The 27,626-nt window shown below is 49.0% G+C and overlaps 1 long non-coding RNA gene across 7 annotated transcripts in view; it reads left to right on the forward strand.

Moving 5' to 3' along the window:
* The window catches only part of LOC137759774 (uncharacterized), a 51,843-nt gene extending 27,536 nt beyond the window's left edge, over positions 1–24,307 (forward strand). For 2 of the 7 annotated variants that reach the window (XR_011073164.1, XR_011073158.1), the window contains exon 4: positions 20,344–24,307. This is a non-coding gene — a long non-coding RNA (uncharacterized lncRNA). Of the gene's footprint in view, positions 1–147; positions 2,460–2,838; positions 2,924–19,270; positions 19,488–20,214; positions 20,250–20,343 lie in introns of all 7 variants that reach the window. The other 5 variants (XR_011073160.1, XR_011073162.1, XR_011073159.1 and 2 more) reach the window with 5 other exon arrangements.
* The last annotated feature ends 3,319 nt before the right edge of the window (positions 24,308–27,626 follow it).

The following is a 27,626-nucleotide window of genomic DNA, read 5'->3' on the forward strand; positions in this document are numbered from 1 at the left end:
GGCGGGGTGGCGGGCGCGGGGCACCCTGCCTGGGACACTTGCCCTGCCCTGTGGGTGAGGCCTCTCCCACAGTGCTGGGCTCTGGGGGACTTTTCTCGTGGCCGAACTCTTCGGGAAAGTGACACAACGGCCTATTTCTTCCAACAGCACCTCTGATTCAGCCTAGGGTATGGTTCGAGGTTGCATCCCTTGTAAACCCCCGCTTCAGCTGCTGTCAAGGGCTGGCACCGGAGTTCTTGAATTTAGGCTGATGTGGGTCCTGCTAGAGCCTGCTGTCATCTGCACATGTCAACAAATGTGTATGCAGGTGTGGACCAGCTGGATCTCTCTCCTTCTCTGGGAAGCGTGGTTTTCAGCAGCGTCAGGCTGGGAAGACAGACATTTCATTAACCCTGAAGTCCTGTGCAGGCAGTTGTCACACAGTGTTCCACCAGCGGCCCACGGCCGGCACAGAACACTGCAAAGCTCCATCTAGCACAAGTGACCACGGGGAACGGGTTGAGAATCCTGCTGCATTGTACACGTCTCCTAAGGGAAGAACATCAAGAAAGATGAGCTCGCCGCGGAATTGGCGAACTGTGTGGAAGGGGCGGGATCTGTAGAGCTCAGCAGCGGCGAGCTCCTGTCATGGCTTGGCCAGTTCGGGTCTCCCCCTGTCACTTATGAGGGTGCGGCGATGTTTTCCCAGATGTGGTCCCCGTGTACAAAACAAAGGATCGCTTTGCACAAAGCCAGAAGGGATACATTGAAGGAATTATCAGAAGAGAATAATACATAGGAAATGTTTGTGCTCGCATGCAAGGAAACTTTGGGGGGGTATCTGTGGCTGCCAAAGTGACATCTGGCAGGATTAACTGGATCACCAGAGCCAAACAATGAGGACTGGGAAGGCAGCAATAACTGTGAGGCCTGGGCCCATGTGGGGGCAAGATTTTGAGAATGCCCACTTAGGTGACAAAATGGGATTCCCACGAACCGCAGCTCTGGTTAGTTTCTGGTCTGGAGCCAGATCCTCTCTCTGATGCAGACGTGGGAGGACGGAGCGGCAAGAGCTGCCCAGCTGCTCATCTGGGAACTCATCCTCCAAGGGACTCTGTCCCTCGTTCTCCTCCCGTACCTGGAGGCGGCACTCAGCGGGCAGCACCTCTCACAGCACCCCCACGTACACCTGCTCAGACCACCTGCTCAGAGCTCCTCTTTTGCCCAGCCCAGCATGCCTGTTCCACCTGTCTGAAGACCCGCCGCACGTTTCCTCGAAGCACACCCCAGAGCTCTTCGTCACTCCAGCCACGCCTCAGCAACTCCTCTATCAGTACCGGCTATATGGACACGTCCTCCAGCCCCTGTGGGAACCTGTGTGGCCGCCAGCCAGCCAGCTATTGGGCCTCAGACCTGTTCCCTGGTCCTGAGTCAGAACCAGAGCCCTATGTGTCCAGGGTCCACTGAACCCCAGCCCTGGTCAGATATGGAAAATGGAGACTTGGAGAGAGTAAATGATTCACTCCTGCTCTTCATCCTTCAAAGGAAGGCCCCAAAAGCGCCTCGACTATTCGTCAAAACTCATTGAATTGTACTGTTAAGATCTATGCCTTTCACTGAATGCAATTTTTGCCTCCATTTATAAAGAGAAGAAAAGCTTTTTAAGAACTGGGTTGACCCCCCTGCATGCACAGACCCAGCTGCAGGCAGAGAAGATGGTCAGCCCAGCCCAGACCTTGCTAAGAGTCTGCTCAGAGGCCGTGGGGTCTGCTGGCACTGGATGGGCGCAGATGCTGGGCAGATGAGCTCTGTGTGGTGTTGTAGACAAATATGATGACCTAGAGTAGGGCCAAACAGACAGGAGAGCCCAGGAAGCAGACCCTGGGAGAGGGGAGATACCAGTTGGGCCAGCACACCTGAGGCTATGGTCAAGGCCATGAGGACCACAGTGTGGTGGGCACGGTGGCTGTGAAAGCCGCACTGCTGCCCAGCCAGCCTGAGACAAGCCATGGGGAAGCACTCACCGGCCAGCCCCGTCACAATCTCCGCCAATCCCGATGAACTTGCATCCAGTGACTGCCCTGATGTGGTCGAAGTGATCTGAAGAATGGGAAGTCAGCAGTGTGGGGCTTCCAGGGCAGGGGTGGGGGTGATGACTGGCCTCTGTTGATTCCCCTTTTTGCAGCCTGTAGGCCAAACAGTCCAGTTCCTTCGTGGCCTGGCACCGAGAGTACCAGCTCGAGGGCCCTGAGGTTTGGTCTGAAGTGATCCCAGCTGGCTCTAGACTGGACTTCAGATTTGGAGTGGACCCCAGAGCCCCCTGTTTGGGCCATTTCCCACCCACGATTCACCCTGCCTCCCAGTCTCCTTGAGAACCTGTGGGGGCTCCTTTCCCCGGGTGTGGAGGATGAGAGAGGAACAGGAGTACAACTGATGAAGACCCCAGAGACCTAAGGAGCTGTCCAGTCCCTTGGCCAGAGGTAGGGGCAGTGCGCTTTAGGAGCCCCTGCAGAGGCACAGATGGGCAGCACCCGGGCTCTGTGTCTGACAGCCTCCCTGATACCCATCAGTACCGCAGTTTTGATTCCGTGGCTCCAGTTCCACATGGCACCAAGGTGCTGTGTACCGTCCATTATTGGGTTTTTGGGAGCTGTACCTATTGCCAACAGGTGGGTCAAACCACTGGGGCTCTTCTGAAGTCCTCCCCAAGTTTGGACCCAGCTTCAGCTCCAAATCAGAGTTTTCAGAGAGCCCAGGGTGAGGCTCACCTGCCACAGTAGGCACGTTGGCTAACGGGTTGCACTGCAGCACCCGCACGGACAAGGGCACCGTCACGATGCCACCGTTCTTCTTCTGCAGGGGCGGACCGGTGGACAGTCAGCTTGGCCCCCAGCACAGCCACCTGCCTGTTCACTCTCTCGGCCCCTGTGAGGAAGGTGTTGAGGTCAGAGTCGTCTCCTCTCTGGGTTTGTGTGAATGGAGGAGCCGCAGCCCTGGTCTGGGTGGTGTCTTGGCCCTGGGTTTCCGGGTTTGGTGGAGTATCTTACCACCTAGACCCCCACCTAGGGCTCAAGAGTTCAGGGGCTGTGGACCGTGGGTTTTGGGGGCAGAAGATATTTAACCTGGGGTTTGAGGAAATTGAGGGAGAAGAGGCTCAGGTTCAAGGGCTCCCGGTTTGAACCTCTTGCTTTAGGTTTGAGGGCCAGGGCAGTCTCTCACCAGAAGCTGCAGGATATCATCAGGATCATTCCGAGTGTTCTTGCACACACCCCGGGCGGCTGAGTGGGAGAAGATGACAGGTGCCGGTGACACTTCTAGGGCTCGCCGTGCCACAGCATCGAGACATGGGACAAGTCCACCATCATGCCCAGGCGGTTCATTTCTGCCACCACCTTCTGCAGGGACAGGATGGGGAGAGGGCATCAAGGCTGCATTTACCTTGTGTGCATTTATCTGTAGGGAACAGGCGGGTCTGTACATTCATGTGGGGCAGGGTATGGAACCCGGGTCCTTACCTCGCCCAAGCCGGTCAGCCGACTGACATTGCTGTAGAAGGGGTGGATACCCTTTGCTGAGCTCTGTGCCCTGCAGGATGGCCAGGAGGCAGTCTGACTGGTGGCCATGACTTGGCTACAAGAGCCTAGAAAGAGGTTCTGTCGAACCGTCTACACCTGCAACTCCCTGGTGCAAGAGGAGGGACCCAAACTGGGCTGTGCCTGGCAGTAGGAGGGCCCTTCTGGGGATTCAGTCTTGTTCTGCGAACCTCCATTCCCCTCCCCACCCCAGGTTCAGGGCCGGATCCCAGGGGTAAACTTGCTTTGGGCCCCAGCGTGATCTTGGGCAGATCCCTGCCTCACTGGGCCCTTACCATCTGCACTGCGCTCACCAGGGCGTGTTGCAGGTGTGGGCGAGTGTCACGTAGCGCACACCCAGCGCATAGAAGGTACGCAGGATGGAGAGGCTACTGTCCAGTGAGTGGCCGCCCTCCACACCAATGAGGCAAGCCAACTTCCGGGTATTGTTGAGAGCTGGGGGCAGGTAGGTCAGATGATCATTTTCAGAGGCAGGGGTAGCTTACTGAAGTCCCTAACACCTACCACCACCAGTCTGTTTACCTTTTTTTTTTTTTTTTTTGGTCGTGCCGCGCAGCATGAGGGCTCTTAGTTCCCCCACCGGGGATCAAACCCGAGCCCCCTGCAGTGGAAGCGTAGAGTCTTAACCTCTGGACTACCAGGCAAGTCCCCCGTCTACCTTTAAGTGAGGTCACAAGCTCCAGCTCAGAATAGGAGGCACACATGAGGCGGATGAGGTCAATTTGCTCCAGGGTGAGGCGCACAGCATCCCGTTCGTGGGTCTGGCATGGGACGTAGGCTGACCGGAACTGAGGGAAGGCCAGGGCTTGGTTTGGGCTTTGGAACTCCTTGGGCTTCTCATAGCCTCCTCAGCTGGCACAGCACTCACTGTGCCCAGAAGTCACATGGAATGCGTTGCTTTTTCTGTGGTACTTGGATGCCCGTCAGGTTGGCTCGCTGTGACCCCTGTAGCCCCCAGCATCCATGGCATGGCACTTTCTAGGCCACTATGGTAACTTAGTTCCAGTGCGACTCACCTGTGGTCTCTGAGGCCCCCAAACTGCCCCACATTCCCCAGCAGCCGCGGTGGCACCTTGTGTGTCCCTTTGGTACCTGGGCACCCACGAGACCGTCTTTCAGCCTGTCCAAGCTGGTCTGGCCATGGCTGAAATTGCACAGATTAACATCCTGGAGCCCATTGTGGTAAAACTGCCTCAGGACCAGGGGCATGTCGTTGTGGCTGGAGGGAGGTCAAGGCAAATGGGTGGGCTCCTTAGGTCTTGGGATCAGGCAGGACACATTGCCTGGCCTGGGCCAGCCGGGGGGTCCCCCACCTCACACTGTCACACAGACTATACTAGGAGCAGCTGAGGCCTGGGCTGAGGGGTTCCCACCAGGGAGGGGATGACAGAGAAGGGGAAGGGCATCCACAGATGATGGAGAGGACGTCCAGGGGTGGTGTGAGGGAGCCTCCCCACTAGCTGTGCATGCTCCGGACCTCCTCCCCTGCCCAGGGCCAGGCTAGGCCCCCACCGGCCCCCACCAGCCCGCACACACTGCAGCCCCCCCGTCCACAAGCGGGAAGTCCCGCCTCAGGGCCCGCGTGCGCTCCCGCGGACTCGGGGTGCTGGAGGTGCCCGGCGTGGTCTGGACGCGGGTTCCCGGCCGCAGCAGCAGACACAGCAGCAGCAGCAGCAGCAGCAGACACAGCAGAGGCCGCTGGCTGAGAGTGCGGGGACCTTCGAGGCCCCCGGGCCGCAAGCTGCGCAGGGCCAGGCAGGTGGGCAGAGGCGGGTGTGAGAGGGGCGGGCGATGGGGTTGTGCCCGTCCACACAGGCCACCCAGCGGCGCGGCCTCGCGAGGGGGGCGGGGTGAGGGAGGGGATACAGAGTCACAGGGCCCTGCGAGCCGTGTGCGGAGAGCCGCGATCCGCGAAGCCCGGCAGCCCCGGGGCGGCACTGCCCTCCCGCCCCCTGCTCAGAGGCAGCTCCCGCGGGCTAAGCTGGCCTCTGCTGAGAGCCCACTCGCCTCCCGTCGCGGCTTCCCTCCGCCCCTGCGCCTCTTCCCACTCCCACTGCTCCGAGGGGGCGCCCTAGGCTGCTCTCCCCCGCCTCTAACCTTCCTGGCCAAGCTGGGCCGCTTCTCTCAGAGGGCCACCTTCAGCCCGAGGCCTCCCGGGAGCACACCGCGTCCCCATCTGCCTGCAGCCGGCCCCGCCCACTCCGAGGGCTGCGTGCCAGTGTCTCTGCGGCCACAGGTGCTCTGGGCTCCCGGTCTCCCGGTACGGGGCCATGTGGGCTGGTGTGGGGGAAGAGAGAGTTTCTGGAAATGGGGGGGGGAACCTTGTGAGCTCTGGATTCAGGAAGGGGCCCTCTGCCTCCGACCTTCTCTCTCCACCTACTTGACTCCCCAACCTGCATGACCATTCTCTGGGGACTTCAACCAGCACCCGGGAACTCTCAGGAAACCCCCCCCCGCCCACTTCTGTCAGCCAGCCTCAGGAAAGAGCGCCCTCAGGAGCTGCTACACCTCCCCAGGGCCTGAAGAGAGGGACTTTTGGGATGTGAACTGAACACCTTCTGGGGAGAGTCAACGACCCTTTTCCTCAACAGAGCAGGAACCCAGTCAGTAGGCTATTTGAGTGGAAGGAAATGAAGTCATTTCCATGGCAGCAGAGCCCCCATCGCAGCAACCTTCCTCCCAGGGCTGCTGGCCGACCTTCTGGCCAGGATCCCTCCTACCTCAGCATGGAAGGCCTGGCCTCGTGAAGAAGTGTAGGTTCTGAGGAAAGACCTGGCACCTGGGTTCTGCTGCTACACTTGCCTTATCTCGAGGCCCTTGTGGCTCTACCTTTCCCAGAAACCTCAAGGGCTAAGTGCCTGTGCTTGCTCAGAGGCCGCACGCCATTCTCCATTTCCAGCCTCAGGCCCTCCCCCTAGCGGCCTCCTCTGGGGACCCCCTCCCCCCAACACACACACACACACACAGAGGGGATGTGCCTTCTCACAGAAGCTCAACCACTGAGATGCTTTAGGGACTGTGCCCAAACTCCTTCATCCCCAGCCTCTCAAGTTTTTGCTCTGATCCCTGGCACCCCCTGGAGCTGTTCCACCTTTGGAACCTTTCCCGGGTAGCAGGAGTGCCTAGCGCAGGGGTAGTGACCTAAGTGTGAGCACTGGCGACCCTAGAAGTCTGTTACAGAAAAACATTGAGCAGTAAGGGACCCCCCCTGGGGACAGAAAGGGCTGGGAATAAAGGAGCATGTGAACCTCGGGGCAGGGTGCGTGCTGCTTGACTCTCCATCCTGTTCTTGCTTCAGGGAGCAGGTCTTCCTGGGTCTCTCTATCCTGCCTCCTGAGACCCCAGGCAGGAGGCTCTTTGGGAAGCCACAGATTGCTGCTTTCAGTTTCAAAGAACCCAGCTCCCCCCTGGTTTGTGGTGGTGGCCGCTGACAATGGCTCAGAGCAGGAGCCCATGTGGTAGACTGCTAAGGCTTCTCTGCACCCTGTCTCTGCTCCTGCATTCTTCTCGGCTCGCAGAGTGCAGACTTTTCTGTCTTCAGCTGACAAAGGGGCCCCTGAGGATTGAGCAGAGGAACGTCACGTTTTCTTCCAGGCCAGCTTCAGCCCTGGGATGTTCAGGGCAGACTCTCATTTCAAACCTCAGTTTCTGAGGCTCCTTGCTTTTGGCCATTTAGTGTGGCAGGAGGCTCCTGGCTGAGGAAGGCTCAAACAGAACGACGCAGGTTGTGATCTGTGGCAGTGGGCAGTGGGGGGACGGGGTGGGTCACTGCAGGAAGAGGCATTCGCTGCCTTAGGCAGTTAAACCATTGCCCTCTCTTCAGAGTGCCTCAGCCAGCAAGATGCTGTGGGGTCTACCTCCTGGCACCATGCTCCAATCGCCGGATTTTGGGTCTGGGGCAACCCAGATCTTTGTGCGGCTTTTCCGGAGAGTGCTTTCTCTTGGGAGCACGTCTGGGGACTGGCTTCACTGCCTGCACCTTTGCTGGCGTGGCCAAAGGAACTGCTGCTGCAAAGAAAATCAGAACTGATCAGTCACTTCTGCTGTACAGTCTCCTGCCAGAATTTCCCTCTCTCATGTCTCTCCCAAGTTTCTGGCTGAAGACCTTTAATCGACTTGACATCCAAAACACAGCCTTGGCCCATCACCTCTATGGGTCCCTAGAGAAGGGACACTGGCTGCAAAAGCAATTCCTAGAGCCTACGGCTGCAGCACATGAGGAAGTCTCTTCACCGTTTCCAGGGTAAACAGTAGAACCCGAAAGTCATTGCAACCATGAGCCTCTCCATCTCTCCCTTCCACAACAGAGAAAACATTTCTTGCAGTCTGTCACTTCTGAGGCTTTAAGGGAAATGTCTTTCAAGTTTTGGAAAAAAAAAATCTAATATAAATTGGTTAAGAACCCCGCCCACCTTGGCAACCCCTCTTGGGCCCCATTTATACTGCCTGTTTCGACCACACTGAACTCTAGCCCTCTGATACTTTTATGTAGATTAGAGCAAGGCCAAATACTGAGGCAGAGTGATCAGGAGACTGAGAACCGCGTTCTGGGTACCAAGTCTAGGCTCACATCAACCCAGCCTCCTGGGACACCATCTCCTCAGCCCTCCAGTCTCATTAGCACTTCAACAGCCCTCTTGGTTCTTCCGGTCTTCCCATCAATATGGCACCACCCTCTCCCCTAGAAGTAAAAATCATTATAATCCTCCCTCTCTCCACCATGAAAGGATGAGATAAAGGCTCAGCAGCAGCCCCCGTGAAACACATGGTCACCACTGTGACGAGGTGTTACTAAGACGATTTGGTCCGACTCGGAGAAGGAAAGAGACAACTCTGCCCTTAGGCTGATCAGGCCCACAGGAAGGAAGCACACTGGGGGCAGCCTTTGAGAGTGTGGCAATGCGAGAGAACCTTCTTTAGGAGGGGACTCCCTGTTGCCGACCTTGAGAAAGTAAGGATGGGACATTCGTTTACTGGGGCTGTTGCAGAGGGGATGTGCCCAGAGGTTGGGCCACCCTGCTTGAGAATGAAAGCACCTTGCAGTCCGAAGCTGCATGAATGCTCCAATCGCCGGATTTTGGGTCTAGGGCAACCCAGGTCTTCGTCTGACTCTTCCGGAGCGCGCTTTCTCTTGGGAGCACGTCTAGGGACTGGCTTCTCTGCTTCCACCTTTGCTGGCCTGGCCAAAGGAACTGCTGCTGCAAGGAAAATCAGAACTGGTCAGTCACTTCTGCTGTATACAGTCTCCTGCCAGAATTTCCCTCTCTCATGTCTCTCCCAGTTTCTGGCTGAAGACCTTTAATCGACTTGACATCCAAAACACAGCCTTGGCCCATCACCTCTATGAGTCCCTAGAGAAGGGACACTGGCTGCAAAAGCAATTCCTAGAGCCTACGGCTGCAGCACATGAGGAAGTCTCTTCACCGTTTCCAGGGAAAACAGTAGAACCCGAAAGTCATTGCAACCATGAGCCTCTCCATCTCTCCCTTCCACAACAGAGAAAACATTTCTTGCAGTCTGTCACTTCTGAGGCTTTAATGGAAATGTCTTTCAAGTTTTGGAAAAAAAAAATCTAATATAAATTGGTTAAGAACCCCGCCCACCTTGGCAACCCCTCTTGGGCCCCATTTATACTGCCTGTTTCGACCACACTGAACTCTAGCCCTCTGATACTTTTATGTAGATTAGAGCAAGGCCAAATACTGAGGCAGAGTGATCAGGAGACTGAGAACCGCGTTCTGGGTACCAAGTCTAGGCTCACATCAACCCAGCCTCCTGGGACACCATCTCCTCAGCCCTCCAGTCTCATTAGCACTTCAACAGCCCTCTTGGTTCTTCCGGTCTTCCCATGAATATGGCACCACCCTCTCCCCTAGAAGTAAAAATCATTATAATCCTCCCTCTCTCCACCATGAAAGGATGAGATAAAGGCTCAGCAGCAGCCCCCGTGAAACACATGGTCACCACTGTGAGGAGGTGTTACTAAGACGATTTGGTCCGACTCAGAGAAGGAAAGAGACAACTCTGCCCTTAGCCTGATCAGGCCCACAGGAAGGAAGCACACTGGGGGCAGCCTTTGAGAGTGTGGCAATGCGAGAGAACCTTCTTTAGGAGGGGACTCCCTGTTGCCGACCTTGAGAAAGTAAGGATGGGACATTCGTTTACTGGGGCTGTTGCAGAGGGGATGTGCCCAGAGGTTGGGCCACCCTGCTTGAGAATCAAAGCACCTTGTAGTCCGAAGCTGCTTGAATGCTCCCATCGCCGGATTTTGGGTCTGGGGCAACCCAGGTCTTCGTCTGACTCTTCCGGAGCGTGCTTTCTCTTGGGAGCATGTCTGGGGACTGGCTTCTCTGCTTCCACCTTTGCTGGCGTGGCCAAAGGAACATCCCCGTAGGCCCGATAGCCACCAACCAGGCAGTATGTCTCCCCATGCCAGCCCAACTGCGTTTCTCCACACCCTCGGTAGAGGACATGGTAGTGACCAGGGGTAGGGGGAGAAACGGGAGCCACTGCTGCTGCAAAGAAAATCAGAACTGATCAGTCACTTCTGCTGTACACAGCCTCCTGCCAGAATTTCCCTCTCTCATGTCTCTCCCAGTTTCTGGCTGAAGACCTTTAATCGACTTGACATCCAAAACACAGCCTTGGCCCATCACCTCTATGGGTCCCTAGAGAAGGGACACTGGCTGCAAAAGCAATTCCTAGAGCCTACGGCTGCAGCACATGAGGAAGTCTCTTCACCGTTTCCAGGGTAAACAGTAGAACCCGAAAGTCATTGCAACCATGAGCCTCTCCATCTCTCCCTTCCACAACAGAGAAAACATTTCTTGCAGTCTGTCACTTCTGAGGCTTTAATGGAAATGTCTTTCAAGTTTTGGAAAAAAATAATCTAATATAAATTGGTTAAGAACCCCGCCCACCTTGGCAACCCCTCTTGGGCCCCATTTATACTGCCTGTTTCGACCACACTGAACTCTAGCCCTCTGATACTCTTATGTAGATTAGAACAAGGCCAAATACTGAGGCAGAGTGATCAGGAGACTGAGAACCGCGTTCTGGGTACCAAGTCTAGGCTCACATCAACCCAGCCTCCTGGGACACCATCTCCTCAGCCCTCCAGTCTCATTAGCACTTCAACAGCCCTCTTGGTTCTTCCGGTCTTCCCATCAATATGGCACCACCCTCTCCCCTAGTACTCAGCAGGTCAGGATGGGATGTGTCTGAGGGCACCGATATAGATGTCTACATGACAGCACAGAGGTGCCTGGGTTTGAAGGTGTGTTTCAGGAGTGGCCCTCTTCCTCAAACTGCTCCATTTACCATTTGCCAACAAAAATGCACTTGTCTTTTGCTAAGAGGCCAATCAGGAAAGGGTCTGAATGGAAGCATCCTGTAGCCCAAAGGGGAAAGCTACATTTATAAAGATCAGGACCATCCTGCACACTTGTCCGGGGATGACCTTTCACTTGTCCTCAGCAGTGAGCACTGTGGGTCCCTGAAGGTGTCCCAGGTCACTGGTATTACTTACAGCTGGGGCCGCGCTCAGGTATACGTAGTGGGCAAGCCCCACAGGAACATGAGGCAGCCAGGTGAGGTTGCATGGACACCATGCCTCCTGTAGAGATGCCCGGTCTCGGTGTACCTGCCGCACTGCCCACCCATGGAACAGAGCACAGGTTCGAGTAAAGATAGAGGATCCGGTCACACATTCTCTCTCAGACAACCAAAGAGATTGGTATCTGGTGGAGAACTGTCAGGGAAGTTTCTCTGAGGGCAGCACGTTGGCAGTTACGCTGCCATGGAAACTGTTAGAAGGCCGGTGAGGTCATCACTACCCAGTGAGGTCATGATAAGGAACGTGTGACTTGGGGGTCAGGCTTCAGGAGGAGGGGCAGTTTTGTGGAGGAGAGCAGGGGGGGAGGCAGAGGTACTCTGCCTGGCCCCTCACACCTGGGCCTCCCCACCCATGCCCTACTCTAGCAGACACCCCACGTGGGGCGTGCCGGTGGGCTGGCACAGCCCCAGGGGCCCCAGGAGGGCAAGAGAGACCCACTTTCTGAGACTGGCTTGAGAGGCAAGATTAACGTAAGAGACAGCTAGGTTGTATGGCACTGACCCTAAGAGGCAGAGGTTTGTGTGGACTGGGGAATCAGGGAAGGCTCCTTGGCAGTGGGCCTGAAGGACAAGTGAGATTTGGACCCATGGGGAGGAGAGGGAAGACATTCCAGTTTGGAAGAATAAAAGCAAAGACACACTCTCCTCGACCTTGTCCTGCCCCAAATGTAAATTCATAGAACCCTCACATTTTCACAACTGAGGACTGAAGAAAACCAAGAGGCGAAGGGGCCTACCCAGTGTTACACGGTAGTGGAGAGGTGTTCTGCTCAATGGTTAGGTTCATGTTGGGGCTCCGGATTTACAGCTGATAGGAATGTGAGGACAAGCTCATGCCATTTCAAACATTTCCAAGTGATACTGAGAGAGATGTTAAAGGTGCAAAATGAGGGTGCTGAATGACCTCACAAAGTGGGAATGGTGGGCCCATTTTCATATGAAATTCAAAACAAGTTCATGACCAAAGGACATGATACAAAATGACAACATAATCATTACACTCCCCTCTCCCCTAGAAGTAAAAATCATTATAATCCTCTCTCTCTCCACCATGAAAGGATGAGATAAAGGCTCAGCAGCAGCCCCCGTGAAACACATGGTCACCACTGTGAGGAGGTGTTACTAAGACGATTTGGTCCGACTCAGAGAAGGAAAGAGACAACTCTGCCCTTAGCCTGATCAGGCCCACAGGAAGGAAGCACACTGGGGGCAGCCTTTGAGAGTGTGGCAATGCGAGAGAACCTTCTTTAGGAGGGGACTCCCTGTTGCCGACCTTGAAAAAGCAAGGATGGGACATTCGTTTACTGGGGCTGTTGCAGAGGGGATGTGCCCAGGAGGTAGAGACTGCTTGGACTACTATTTTAGAGGTTGGGCCACCCTGGTTGAGAACCACAGCACCTTGCATTCCTAAACTGCTTGAATGAGCGGGTGCTCGTTAGGACAGACGAAGTCAGGCCTCATTGGAGCAGACTGCCTTTGGGAGTGGTAGAAGGTAAAATGTGAAGGGGAATGCTCTGGAAGAGGTTTGTCATGGCAGGTGGGCCAGCACGAGACCATTCAGATTCTCCAAGGCTCCAGAGATGACTTGGCTGGGAGCATCCCTCTGATGTGGTGCGGGGACTCCTACCTCAACAGGACCTGGCTGGGCATCTGCGGGAGGCAGAATAAATGGTTTATTAACTTAAGAGAGCGAGAGACTCACCTGGGGGGTTCCACAAAACCACTTAAAAAGACTTGTACCTGGATTCTTGAGCCAACCCTCAGAAAACTTATCTAGATCTGGAGTAGGGCTCTGGAAGCTGCACTTTTAATGAGCTTCCTGGGTAGTCCCACCACAGTGGTCCATGGATAGAGTGACCAAATTATTGTGTATTCTCGGTTGCTTTTGGGAGTCAAAGTGGGCAATGTGAAAAACTGCAGCAGGCATACGTATAAACAGGGAATATTCAAGGCAAACAGAGGTGTAGAGTTATGCTATGCATGAATCAGATTCGAGAAAAGCTAGCCTGGTGGTTAAAGAACACAACCCTTGGGACAGACAGACCAGATTCTGTCCTACTTACTTGTGTGATTTTGACCAAGTTCTTGTATCCTTCTGACTGTTTCTTCATATGGAAAAGAGCTATGGCTGTCCATTTAGCACAATATTCTCTTTTGGCAAAGGTTGCTCTGGGTCCATTTGTGTTCTCTGCAACTTAATCCTTTCCGGTGTGCAAGCATTTTTAAGTTGTTTGGTGAAGTATTACATTTGACTTTCAACTGTTCATTACTTTGGGCAAAGCTTATATAATGCTGCAGAGACTAGAACCTATGCAGAGATAGTGAGAGGATGTGATAAGCTTATTCTGCCGGTTTATAAAAAAGTTTAACCTTTTCTCCTCTTCCTCCGCCTGCCACCAAGAGATGAGAAAGAAGGCAGAGCCTGGAAATGCACACCAAGCAATACTTCTGTGTCAGTTTGCCTTTTATTCCTCTGCCAGTACTTCCCAGAGAGATTTCACCAAAAGTGCCTAAGCTTGCCATGGCCATTGTTGTGAAGAAGATTTCTCTCTATTGCTAGTCACATCCCCTTTTCCTTCTCCTGGGCGCTTAACGGATGTTTGGGGGCAGGAAATAAAATTTAAAGTAAAACATCAACAAAAAAAAAGATGAGCTCAAGTAGGCGTGCGTTCTTGTGGTCCAGATAAGGTTTGTTTCATTCATTCCCTCGATTAGCATTTATCCCCCTTTGTGCCAGGCATGCGGGGAGAGAGAGAAATGTCTTCAAAGAGTCTGTGGTTGTATCGGGGAGGGAGCTGTGGAAATCTGTCATTTAGAAACAGCATGGAAGTGCTAGGGAAAAATTGTTTTGTTCATTTATCACTCACTCATCCGTTCACCCATAGCAACTACAAAGGGTTTCACGCGGAGGAACTGGATGCCCTGAACTTGACATTCTCGTGGGGGAAACAACAATGTAAAGCACCAGCAGTGGTAAGTCACCAGTAGTGATTTCAAGCCAGAAGGAACCACTCACCAATGGAGAGAGGCACAGGGTGAGCAGTGACTTGCAGAAAGGAGGGGTTATTCATTCCAACTGCTGAGTTCAAGTTCATCTGGGTGGTTGTGTGGTTCGTGCTTACTGCATCTGTTTTTGGAACGTGGCTCCACCCTCCAAGAAGGGTGAGGATGATCACCCTTCTTTCCTCCTGCTGTGCCCCGGGGTCACCCAGCGAGTGTCTGCAGGGATGATCTGCTCTGTACTGGCTTTTCAGTCCCACTCCCGGGAGAAGAGAGACGAAGCTGTGTCTCCACCGCAGCTTGGCCTGATTCAGTCACTTGGGTGAAAAGGTGGGAAGAAGGTCAAGTTCATGCGAACTGATACACTGCAGAGTCATTTAGTCCTGAAGTACCAGTTCTGGTTGCTGGTGAGTTGCTAAATCCAGGGACCTGAATGTAATTCCTCCAGAGCCACTGAGACATCACTTCCAGGCCCATGGCAGGCTGTAGGGGTGCTGACTTTTCTCAGTGCTATGGAGCAGCCATCTTCCACGGAGAGAGGACTCTGTGTCAGCAGGAGCAGAACCACACCAGGCACCGAAGAAGGTTCTGCATCCCAGCATCTCCCAACACAGTGATAGATACACGGGCAGAAGATGCGACAGGGCATTCACCATAGAACACAAGCTTATCCCCAATAAATATGGAAAGATGTTCAACTTCACTACCTAACAAAGAAATGCAAGTTATAAATCTATTTCTTTTTTGCTCATCTAATCGGTAGAAAGTTTTAAGAACGCACAAAATTGGCCGCTAAGGATGTAAGGAAAAGGCCGTTTTCATCTGTTGCTGCTGATGGGGATGGAAATTGGTGCGAAGCCTCTGGAGGGTAATTTGGCAATTTGTGTATCAACAGCCTTAAAATGTTCATACACTTGGAGCCAGTAATTTTGCTTTTAGGATCTTATCCTAAGGTGAAAGTCAAATTTATGTGCAAGACTTATGTTCAAGAATATTCATCTCAGCCAGTAGTGTAATAGAAAAAATAGTAGAAGCTACCTAAAAATCCCACAATAGGGGGTGGTTAAATAACGGATGGCCCAACTTAAGAATGGAAAATAAAGACGCAGACGTAGAAAATGGACTTGAGGACACGGGGAAGGGGAAGGGGAAGCTGGGACGAAGTGAGAGAGTGGCATGGACTTATATATACTACCAAATGTAAAATAGGTCGCTAGTGGGAAGCAGCCGCGTAGCACAGGGAGATCAGCTCGGTGCTTTGTGACCACCTAGAGGGGTGGGATAGGGAGGGTGGGAGGGAGACGCAAGAGGGAGGAGATATGGGGATATATGTGTATGTATAGCTGATTCACTTTGTTATAAAGCAGAAACTAACACACCATTGTAAAGCAATTATACTCCAATAAAGATTTTTTTTAAAAAAAGGATGGAAAACAGTTCATTCATTACAAATGATTTTCTCCAAGAATATTTAATGGTGGGAAGATGTAGTGTACAAGCAGGGTACAAAATACTAGATGGAGTATTTCATTTTGTTAAAATTTTAATAATACAAGTGCAGAAAAAGTGATTAAAATAACAGTACTGATTTGACTACGGGACATTTTTTTCTTTAAGTTTTTCTGTATTTGGTGTTATAAAGCATCATATATCCTGTCTGAGTCTCAGTTTATGTTCTGTGAAGTGGGACTCATCACATCTACACTGCAGTGCGCTCGGGCAGAGCAGCACAATATTTGAAAGTGCCCTTGACAATGACCAGCCCATTGTAATACTCCAGGAATGGTTCTAATATCATTGCCAATGACACACCCATAGTCCGGATATTATCCGTAACGATTACTAAGGTTGTTTATCTCCCTCCAATTTTACTAAGAAAAGGATTAATTGAAGACTCTAAGTCATTTTTACTGAGGTTCTTTTTTTTTTTTTTTTTTTTTTTTTTTCCAAAATACTAATTGTAAAGTCTGCAGTGGGTATATAGGTGTTCAACTTTTTTCCAGATTTTATGTTTTTGGTTTTGTTTTAAACTTTTTAATTTATTATTTATTTATTATTTTTATTTTTGGCTGTGTTGGGTCTTCGTTTCTGTGCGAGGGCTTTCTCCAGTTGCGGCGAGTGGGGGCCACTCTTCATCGCGGTGCGCGGGCCTCTCACTATCGCGGCCTCTCTTGTTGCAGAGCAGAGGCTCCAGACGCTCAGGCTCAGTAGTTGTGGCTCACGGGCCCAGTTGCTCCGCGGCATGTGGGATCTTCCCAGACCAGGGCTCGAACCCGTGTCCCCTGCATTGGCAGGCAGATTCTCAACCACTGCGCCACCAGGGAAGCCCCTTTACTGAGGTTCTTAATACTCACCTTCCTCACAAGGGTGGACAAAGCTCTCAGCTTTTTGTATTGAGTGCAAATGTCTCTATTCTTGCCCATTTCAGAGTCCTCCTCACTCAAAATCTAGGTTTTGTCGATCTTTAGTACCCCGTCTCTCGTCTTATCTCAGATTATTCTGTGGTAAGATGGTGCAAACTATGTATTTACTAACTGGAGAGAATTCAAGTCCCCGGAGCTGTTGTAGCTCAAAATTCTGTTTTAAGTGGAGTCATTTTCTGTGCTTTCCTTTCATGCTGTCTGCAAAATGCCTGTTTCTGTCCTCCTTGAGATCCAGGTTTACAGCGGTCTCCTTTTTCTCATTCTGGGGTCTCTATGTTTGTGGCATCTCTGAGGGCCCATGTTCTGTTGAGGCTGAATTTGATACCTGGGGGGGGCGGGGGGGGAAGCAACTTCCAGATGGGTCAGCCTAGAAAAGGATCCCCCATTGTGTAGAAATTTAAAAACAGGCAAAATACCTGTCCTATCAGACACTATGATTTGCCCCCTCTGTCTGACGCAGCCCAGAGCTTCGTCATTTAATTCACACCTATCTACTGTGAAGGTCCAGCCAACAAGATCATTTTGGAGCCCTGAGTGGGTGCCCAGAATGGATGGGAGGGCTGAGGTAACCAGAACTCTGCCTTTTTTATGGACAGGTGTTAGGGCATCTTCTTTTCAAAGTGACACATTCCCAACCCATCCAACTCACGTAGAGGACAAAAACCACTGTCACCAGCCAAAGGGAGAAAAACATGGGGCTGCAGAGGAAGAGGGATCTTGTGGGGACTCTTGTATTATTCATCCACGTGCAAGGATGAGCTCCAGATTTGATAAGACATGCAGTCTGATCAAAAGTCATGCAATTAATGATTTCTTTCAAAAATCAAAGAACTCTTTGATTCTTCATTTTAATGTAACTTTGACCTCTTTTCTTTCCATGTCATGAAAGAGGCCTTGACTAAGCTAAACATGCTCTCTCTCCGTGCCTGCAATGTATCAGAAAGCATCCTCAGTTACTTTCACAGGCAGTGGAGAACTCCTTAATTTTTCTCTGACGACAAGAGCTCCCTTTGAGCCTGGGCCAGAGGTGAGCAAGATTCTGATTCTGGAAAGATGTAGGAAAATGAAGTTCCTTTTGCCAGAGGTTCTGGGTGAGCATCGTTGATGTATGACTGTTAGCAGGCTTACCCTCCTTCCACCTATTCTTCCTTTTCTGCATGGTGGACTGTCCTTTAGTTTTGGGGGTACAGTATTGGGGAAAAAAGGAAGGGGAGGCTAGAGGTAAGTAGGCTAGTGGCGGGGATTTTGTGCAAGAATATTTGAAGAAGGAAGTGTGGGAGCAAGTGCTGTGGTAAGACGGGAAAGGGAGAATTTAAAAAAAAAAATCTGTGATCCATAAATCCCCTTCAAAGACTCTAAGCAAAGTACTTAAATTATTTTACAATTACTTTTTGGTTACTACTCTGCAGTAGAAAAAACAATAAGTTCACTTTTTATCGTATCCCTATGTCATTAGCATCATTTTAAAGACGTGTCTTAACGGCTGTATCGTGTACCATCCTTTATTTAACCAGCTCCCTTTTTTGGACAGTTAATTCAGTTATTTTGTTGTTTATAAATATATATATATATATATATATATATATATGTATATATGATGGATATTTTTGTTTGTAATTCTGATTATGTCATTTTGTCAGTCAGGATAACTGATGGTAGCTGTACTAACAAACAACCTAAAACCTCAGTGGCTTAGCAGGTGTTGACTGAAAAAAATGCACAACTAAAAGTTGAGAATCATCTTTTTTTTGGTGGACTTGCTGAGGACTTAAGCCCGGGAGGCAGTGTCAGATCGCTCTGAGAGATTGCACTGAAGAGGGAAGGGAGGAACCAGGACATATAGGAGTTTTGCAAAAACAAAACAAAACAAAACATTAAACCCCAAAACAACCAGGTAGTCGGAACATCAAAAGATTACTGTTAATTAAAGAAAAACCAGACATCTCAAGTTAACGAATTTAGCATTTTTCTAGGTATGGGAAGAGGCAGGAGTCTGGGCTCATTGGAATCCTTCCTTTGATGTGCATTTGAACTATCTAGAGCCAGCATCCTGCTTTTCTCCATCCTGAATCCCCTCCGGGTGCACCATCGGGGATGGCTGCCATGGCTGATGATGGCTTGATGGCTGCAACACTCTGTTGACTGATAGGGCAGGCGACATTCTTCGTCCATACAGGTTCAAGTTTTCTTTCTTGCTCGATTTACTGGCTAGGGTTGGAGTGGGAGACTCTGTTCTTTGCAGATGTGAGGGACTCAGGGTCCTTCAACATTGTGGCGTCACCTTCCTCAGGTCCTCAGAGCCCCGCGCTGGAAGAAGGGAGCTTGGAGAAGGCACGCACGCTCTTGGCCTCTTCTGCCCAGAGAGGACAGAGCCGCTTCTGCGCATGGTCCACCGGTCAGGGCTCGTCCCAGGGCCCCACCCAGAGGCAAGGGGGCTGTCGAAGGGAATCTGGATGCAGCAAAGAGAAAGGGCCAATGAGTATTGATTAACAACTAGCCAAGGTCCTACCTACCTACCAATTCACTGTCAGATCTTTAGAATACAAAGGGTTACATTCCTGCAATCCTCCTCTAATTCGAGACAATTCTCCCTTCATATTCTCTTTTGCTTATAGCAACCTTGAGCTGGGTCTTCCCAGGCTCTTCTTTCTACCCCTACAGGCTGTGGTCTCCTCGGAAGCTTTGGTGGGATGCAGGCGGCATCTGGGAGAAGGCGCCTCGGAACTCACCTGCCCGCGTTGCCCAGGACCCCAATTCCTTCCACCTCTCGGATGCTGCTTTCTTTTCCCAGGGACAGAGCCAAGCTGTAATTGACTCCTTGGGTATTTCAAAGTCCCTGATCCCAAGACTGAAGGATGACTGCCTGCTGTTGTGAAAGGTTACCAAATTATCAGGACCTCTGATTGGGAGGGACAGTGGGAAGAGGGGAGGTGGTGTCAGGGGAAAGGCACTGACATTTCAAACTCAGCTGGCGACTCCAGCCCCTGGTAATGGCTTTAGTAACTTCCCAGCTGATCCCTGTGATTGAGCATCAGGACCACTGAATGCTAATTGAGTTGAAAAGCTTCCCCCTCATGTGCTAAAACTCTCAGGCAGTAAAAGGCTTCTGACCATGTCTGGAGTTGCGTGCTGGGGACAATGTGGTGGGTTGCCTCTGTCTACACGTAACTGCTGTTCGTCTTCCCGGCTTGACGGGGTAGGGTTGCTGTACATACACAGACTTTAAAATTATTTTTAAATTATTTTTTTAAACTGAAGAATGGTTGATTTACATTGTTGGTGGTTTCAGGTGTACAGCAAAGTGATTCAGTTATGCATACACACATACATACGTATACATACATACATATATATGTTGTTTTCCAGATTCTTTTTCATTATCGTTTATTGCAAGATATTGAGTAATATTGAACACAGTAATACTGTGCTCTACAGTAGGACCCTGTTGTTCATCTATTTTACGTATATCATATATCTGTGTGTCTCTGTTAATCCCACACTCCTAATTTATCCCTCCCCTCACCCTTTCCCCTTCGGTAACGGAAATTTTGTTTTCTGTGTCTGTGGGTCTATTTCTCAAACAGACTTTTTTTTTTTTTAAGCAGATTGCACCTTGCTGTGGCTGGATCAATACTCTGGAGTAAGCTGTTTGCCCTCAAAACTGCTGGGGCCGCAGCCATGGAGCTGCAGGATCCCAACGGGGTCCTGACGTCCATCTGCTCTGTTTTTTTCAGGTGCGCTGAATCGACAGTCCTGAGTTTTGAAGTTTTCCTGGAGGGGACTTGAGGGGATTTCTCCAGGATCGATGGAACTCCTTTTGTGGTGCTTCAGTGCTTCCGCCATGAAGCGCTCATTTCCCTATGCACATCCCCCCGCCCCACCCCACTGTTTCCTTTACTCTCTCTCCTCCCACCCCCAATTCCCAGAAGAAGATCTAGGAATCAGGTCCAAACATAAGATCTTTGGAGAATCCTTGCGTGTGTTTTTTTAAATTTTTATTGGAGTATAGTTGATTTACAATGTTGTGTTAGTTCCGGGTGTACAGCAAAGTGAAGCAGTTATACATATACATATAATCCACTCTTTTTTAGACTCTTTTCCCATACAGGTCATTACAGAGTACTGAGTAGAGTTCCCTGTGCTATACAGTAGGTCCTGATTAGTAATCTAGTTTATAGGTAGTGTTGTGTATATGTCAATCCCAATCTCCCAACTTATCCCTCTCCCCTCCCCACTTTCCCCCCCTGGTAACCATAAGTTTGTTTTCTACACCTGTGACTCTATTTCGAATCCTTGTGTTTTACTCTCGTCCTGAAACTAGATAAAGCCTAGCCATCAATCAACAGGTGAGGAAGTAGAGCCAGGCGTTGGTTGAGTGTTGATGTTTCTGGTACAAGCTGACTCTCCGCTCATCATCCCACACCTTCATCAGCCATCATCATGCTGTCTGTCACCTCCTCTTCTCTGAAGAAGGCCCGGGCCATCTTTTGAAAATACAAAGTCCAGCATTGAGACCCTCCCAACTGAGAGAGCAGGAAGGGCCAGGGCTGCTGAGGTGCTCCCTGAACCCCACTCAGGGGATCTGTGTTGTTCCCCCCTGGGTGTATTGTGTGGACCCCTAAAATTCCTCCAAACCTCTGCCTCTGCGCTTCCAGATTGCCCCTGAAAGAAATGAACAATAATCATAATACCCACCACGTACTGACCGCTGGTCTCTTGAGGGCTGCCTTGCCATTGGACAACATTTGTTGAGCTCCTACTGTTTGCCAGACAGTGGGTACATGCTTTATGTGTGTTTAGCCCTTCTGACAACACTGTGATTTAGGACCTGTTAATATGTCTATTTTGCTGAAATGGAAACTGAGGTTCAGAGTGGTTAAATAACAAGGAAAAGTCCATGTTTTTACCCCCTACACTAATATATATGTATATTTGTGTATATATATTCTATATATGTATATTTAACATATATATGATGTTGACTGAAAAAAATGCACAACCTCAAAGTTGAGAAATATGTTTTATTTGGTGGGCAAAACTGAGGACTTAAGCCTGGGACACAGCCTCTCAGCTCTCTCTGAGGGACTGATCCAAAAAGGAGAGGGAGGCGCCATCAACTATAGGAGTTTTTGCAACAAAGACCAGGTAAATCGGAACATCGAAAGATTCCTGTTAATTAAAGAAAACCAGACATCTCGAGTTAATGAATTTTTAGTGTTTTTCTGTGTATGGGAAGATGCAAAAGTCTGGGCTCACTGAAATCCTTCCTTTGATATGCACCTCAGCTATGTGGGCCAGTATCCTGTGCTTTCTCATCCTGAGTTCCCTCGGGGTGCACCATCAGGGGAGGCTGTGGCAGTTGACTGCTAGATGGTGGGCATCCTGTTTCCATCCTGAGTTTCCTCAGGGTTCACTCTTGGGGCGGCTATAATGTGATGGCTTGATGGCTGCAACATCCTTTGTTTACTGATATGGCAGGCAACACTTTTTCATTGACAATTATATATATACAATAGACACTGTTCGTGTTGCATATATTATCTATTTTACGTACTACGTGTTTTTTAGAATCTTTGCAAAAAACCTTGCAAGGTAGGTGTTATTCTTTACATTTTGTGAAAAAGAAATTAAAGCCTCTAACAGGCTGAGAAATTTGTCATGTCACTACATCACGATTAACAAGTCAGTGAACAAGATTTTGAATCCAAGTAATCCTTTTGTGAAAACAAAACCCCCCCAAAAACAAAGAAACTATGTTCTTTCCATGCTCCAAAATATATTTTGGTCAAGTGACTTAAGAAACTCTCCCTTAAGCTTGTCTAAAGCAGAAAATAAGACAACAGTGCTTTACTGGAAATTATCAAAAGGCAGGATCAAGCAGGAATAATGAAAGGGAGCCTGAGGTTTCGGGTGATGAACCCACTGGCTAAATAGGCCCCTGGAAACAGACCCACTTTTTTTTTTTTTTTTAGTTAATTTGTATATTTGTTTATTGACTGTTTTCCTCCAATAGAATGTAATCTTTTTTTTTTTTTTAACATCTTTATTGGAGTATAATTGCTTTCCAATGGTGTTAGTTTCTGCTTTATAACAAAGTGAATCAGCTATACATATACATATATCCCCATATCTCCTCCCTCTTGCTAGCTCATGATTTAGGACCCACGCACAGGAGAATTCAGGCTGCATTAATATAAAAATATGACTTGCAGCCCTGGAGATGTGGCTTCAGAGGAAATGATGACTTAATGCTTGTGATCTGTAAGAATGTTGGTGTTTTGGGTCAAATAACCTATGCATTTTCTCAAGGGAGGTAGGTTTGGGGAAAAAAGGCAATAATTAAACTGAACATACCAACAAGGAAAAAATAATTTAACTGTTATGATGACTCATTTCGTTGGCAGCTTCAGGTAATGAGGTGCTCTGGATGAATTTTCCTGAGAGCAGAAACATATCCCTTTAAATGATTAAGCATGTTATCTTCATCAATCTTTGAAGAAAATATTTCCAAGGTACATTTTATATTCTCTTTTGTCAGTAGTATTCTTGACAATTTTTAGGACTAGAGACATAGTTTTGTTTTTTTTTTTTAAAGAGTTTAAAGAACTATTTGATCTTTGAAAATCATGTTACATCGTTGGTCCCCAGTGTTTTCATCTACAGTATGTGAACTTTGGGTTAGATGATCATCAAGGTTCCTTCCATCGCTAATATTCTCTAAGTAAAGGGCTCTTGTGCACAATAAAATTTAAAACATAAGAATCATCAAGGGGCTTGTTAAAAATGCAGATTCTTAGGTATCATTGTTGGAGGTTCTGATTCAGTTGGTTTGAGTGAGGCAAGAGAACCTGTATCATAAATGGGTGCATACCCATGGCCATTTTGATGACCTCATTTTGAGAAACTGATTCTCTTTCCAGCCTCAGATAACAGATGTCGTAACCATTTTTGGCCACCAGGGTACCGTTGCTGCCCTGCCCTCAGTGGTGTGAAGTTGTAAGGGGCTGACCAGACCCAGAGGCCTGTGCTTTGAGAGTTTGCTTCTGATCCCATCCTCAGTATTAACTGTCACTTAGTTAATGTAGCTGCTGAGGAAAACCAGATAATCGAGCTTAAAATTAGGTGCCCTGCATTTGTACCTATGAGTCATTAAGTTTTCATCTCAGGCTGGGTAGGGGCGAGGGGAGGACTTCCATTTTCTCCTGTAGTCTAAAGTGCATAAATGAGCCACGGCTATCTTAGACCCTGTTTGGAGGTCTCTTACTCTTTGTTCGTGTTCTTTGTCATCCTAAGAGTCAAGTTTCTGGAAGGGCGACATCAGGATAAGTGGCAGATTTCTGTGTAAATATGTTAACATTTCATAGTGAGGTTTGGGGTCAGGGCTGTCCCTGACTTCTCTTTTAAATTTCTTTATTTTTTAAACAGTTTTATTGATGTATAATTCACATGCCATACAATTGACTCTTTTGAAGTATATGCAATTCAGTGGTTTTTAGTAAAATCTGTGAATTTATAGAGTTGTATGCACCTATCATGTAATCTAATTTTTGAACATTTCCATCACCCTCCAAAAGAAACCTTGTGCCTATTTGGAATCACTCTCATTCCCACCCCCAGACCCATTCAACCGATAATTTACTTCTTACCTCTATAGATTTGCCTTTTGTAGACATTTCATATAAATGGGATCATACTGTATGTGGTCTCTTGTGTCTAGCTTCTTTTATTTAGCGTAATGTTTTTGAGGTTATGCAGTAGCATGTATCATATTGCCAAAGAATATTCTATAGTATGGATATATACTACATTTTATTTATCCATCCACCAATTAATGGACATTTGGTTTGTTTCCGCGTTTTCGCCGCTCTGGCTGATGTGTGCATGTAGTTTTAATTTCACTTGGGTGGTTACCCAGGGGTAATTACCTGGGTCATATGATGAATCAGTGTTTCAAAGTAGCAGTTTCGAATTTGACAATTCCACCAGCAATGCATGAGGGTTCCAGTTTCTCCATATCCTTGCCAACACTTGTTATTATTGGATACAAGTGCTTTATTGGATATATGATTTTCAAATATTTTTTCCTAGTTCATGGCACGTCTTTACTTTTTTAATGGTGTCTTTTGAAATGCATTATTTTTTATCTGAATGAAGCCCAGCTTATTTTTTTCTTTTATCAATATACTTTTTGGTGTCATAGCTAGGAAATCTTCGCCTGACCCAACATCAGTGTCTTGATGCTTACCTAAAATCTTGTAGGCTCTGTTCAATAGGAAGTGACCAGTGACACCTACTATTTAGTGCCTTGTTTAAACAGATGAAAGATGAATATTCACGTTGTGGCCTGAACCTACTCTAATGAAAGCTTGCCGACAGTTTTCCTAAGGGCGTGAAGGTGCCGCAGCCAGACTGGACTCCTCCATCACCATGCCATGGCCTTCTTAGCATCTCTTCCTCATCTTAGTGCCTGCCAGCAGCAGAGGAAGGAGAACATAGGTCTTTCATGTACCTTTTTGTACTATGAGGTAGCACTGTGCCCTCCTTACTTTTTCAGAGCCTTAGGTAGAGGACCCTACCCTGAGGTGCCACAGCTGGAGGAACACAGCCCTTCTCTTTTTATAGGTTTTAGAGTGAGATAGCGGGACAGTAGCTCACTCTCAGGCAACAAAAAACCAAACAAAAAACCACCCACTGCCTTAGGGTTTTGTCCTAAGAGTATGCTGTTTGCAGCCTCTGTAGGTAGACACCAGGCGTCCCTGAGAGCTTCTGATAGACTTGATACTTCTCCCCAATCCTGTTGTGTCTCTCCTGCTTTCCTAAAATACTAAGTAGTTTGTGTCCACTTTCAGTTCTGGATTTTTCCCACTGCGTTTAGACTGGGAGAAACGTTATCAAATCCCAGCGTCATGAATGCCTGATTATCACTTGTAACTTTTGTCTCTTGAGCCTAGAAGGCATCTCTTGTGTATAAATGACACTGGACGTTAATATGCACCCTGAACTTGAATACAGTGCACATCTAGTAACAGCTTGTATAAAACGTGTTACTCCCCGAAGTAGTCCTAACTAACACCTTATAATTGAAAAAGTGAGTTATAATTGACCAAATGCTTTCACAAATATGATCCCTTTTGATCCTCACATCTCTGTGGGGAATTACTGCTCCTTTTTTTAAAAAAATAAATTAATTTTATATTTATTTATTTTTGGCTGCGTTGGGTCGTTGCTGCGCGTGGGCTTTCTCTAGTTGAGGCGGCTGGGGGCTACTCTTCTTGTGGTGCGCGGGCTTCTCATTGCGCTGGCTTCTCTTGTTGCGGAGCACGGGCTCTAGGCGCGCGGGCTTCCGTGGTTGTGGCACACAGGCTCAGTAGTTGTGGCGCATGGGCTCAGTGGCTCCGCGGCATGTGGGATCTTCCCGGACCAGGGCTCGAACCCGTGTCTCCTGCATTGGCAGGCGATTCCTAACCACTGTGCCACCAGGGAAGTCCCTACTGCTCCTTTTTTACGTATGAAGAAAATGTCTGGACTTCCCTGGTGGTATAGTGGTTAGGAATCGCCTGCCAATGCAGGAGACACGGGTTCGAGCCCTGGTCCGGGAAGATCCCACATGCCGCGGAGCCACTGAGCCCATGCGCCACAACTACTGAGCCTGCGCTCTAGAGCCCGCGAGCCACAACTACTGAGCCCACGTGCCTAGAGCCTGTGCTCTGCAACAAGAGAAGCCACTGCAATGAGAAGCCCGTGCACCGCAACGAGGAGTAGCCCCCGCCCGCCGCAACTAGAGAAAGCCCACGTGCAGCAACGATGACCCAACGCAGCCAAAAATAAAATATAAACAAAGAAACAAAAAAAGACTTGTCAGAAGTCATTTATCCCCAAATATAGGATTTCTAACACCAAATTTGATGCCTTTCATGTAGCATCATGCTTCCTCTCCAAAGTAATAACACTGAATTTTTGTAATTTTAAGAATATTAGACATGCCATGTTATATTAGACCTATGGTTAATCTATAAGCAGTCATTTACATTTTGAATGAGATCTGTAGACAGCGATATATATTCACTTTTTAGGACTTATTTCCTTCTCAAGCTTCTATTTCTTGCTACAAAGTAAAACGTTTTGTTTCCTGTTAAAGGAGTTCTAGGCATTGTCAGTGGGTAAGGTTTGTGGTGGTAGCCAGAGTACAGAGATCCTGAACGTGGGGACGTCCTTTTGCCATTAAATTTATACTGTGCCCGAAGCTGGGTTGAATAGTTTTAGGCTGTTTGAGGTCCCAGGAAGACTCTTTGCCCACCCAGGGAGCAAAAGGCCCAGGAAAATTTCCATGTGATTTTAGCTTGACCCCATTTACTGGATGATTCATCCCTCCTTTCCTTAATTCCACGCCAGCTTTCTTCACCTAGGTTTTCTCCTTTTCCCGAGACCATTCTTATCGTGATCTCTTGCTTTCTTTGTTTCACCACCTGTGGCTTAGGACCATATTTCTCCAAGTGTGGGCCCTTGAGCAGAAACATCAGTTTGTTAGAAATAGAAATTCGGAACCCACAAAATCTGCTTAGTCAGAAACTCGAGGGGATGGGGCCCAGCAGTCTGTCTTTGACACACCTTCCAGGTGATTCTGATGCATGCTCAAGTTTGAGAACCATTGGTGCAGTAGTTAATTTTTTTTTTTTTTTTTTTTTAGCATTCCTTTAACCTTTCAAAGTGATTTATGAATTTCATCTGACTTACCACCCTTTAGGACAGCATTTTTCTCGCAGTGCTTTGTTTTTGGCCAAAATAAAGGGTTCCGTGGTCAGCTGGCATGGGAAAGACTACATTCTTATGCATCCTTACTCTGTGCCCCCCATACCCTACCCCCAAAGTAGGTGAGGATTCTGGGGTCAGTTGCCAGGTTTCAAATTTTAGCTCTATCACTTAGTAGCTACTATTACTGCCACCTACTTACCTTAGTGATCTTTGGGGAAGTTACTTTCCTCTCTGAGCCTTTACTGTCTAGCTTGTAAACTCATGG

Source organism: Eschrichtius robustus, chromosome 2 (assembly GCF_028021215.1).
Source record: "Eschrichtius robustus isolate mEscRob2 chromosome 2, mEscRob2.pri, whole genome shotgun sequence".
NCBI classification, from domain to species: domain Eukaryota; kingdom Metazoa; phylum Chordata; class Mammalia; order Artiodactyla; family Eschrichtiidae; genus Eschrichtius; species Eschrichtius robustus.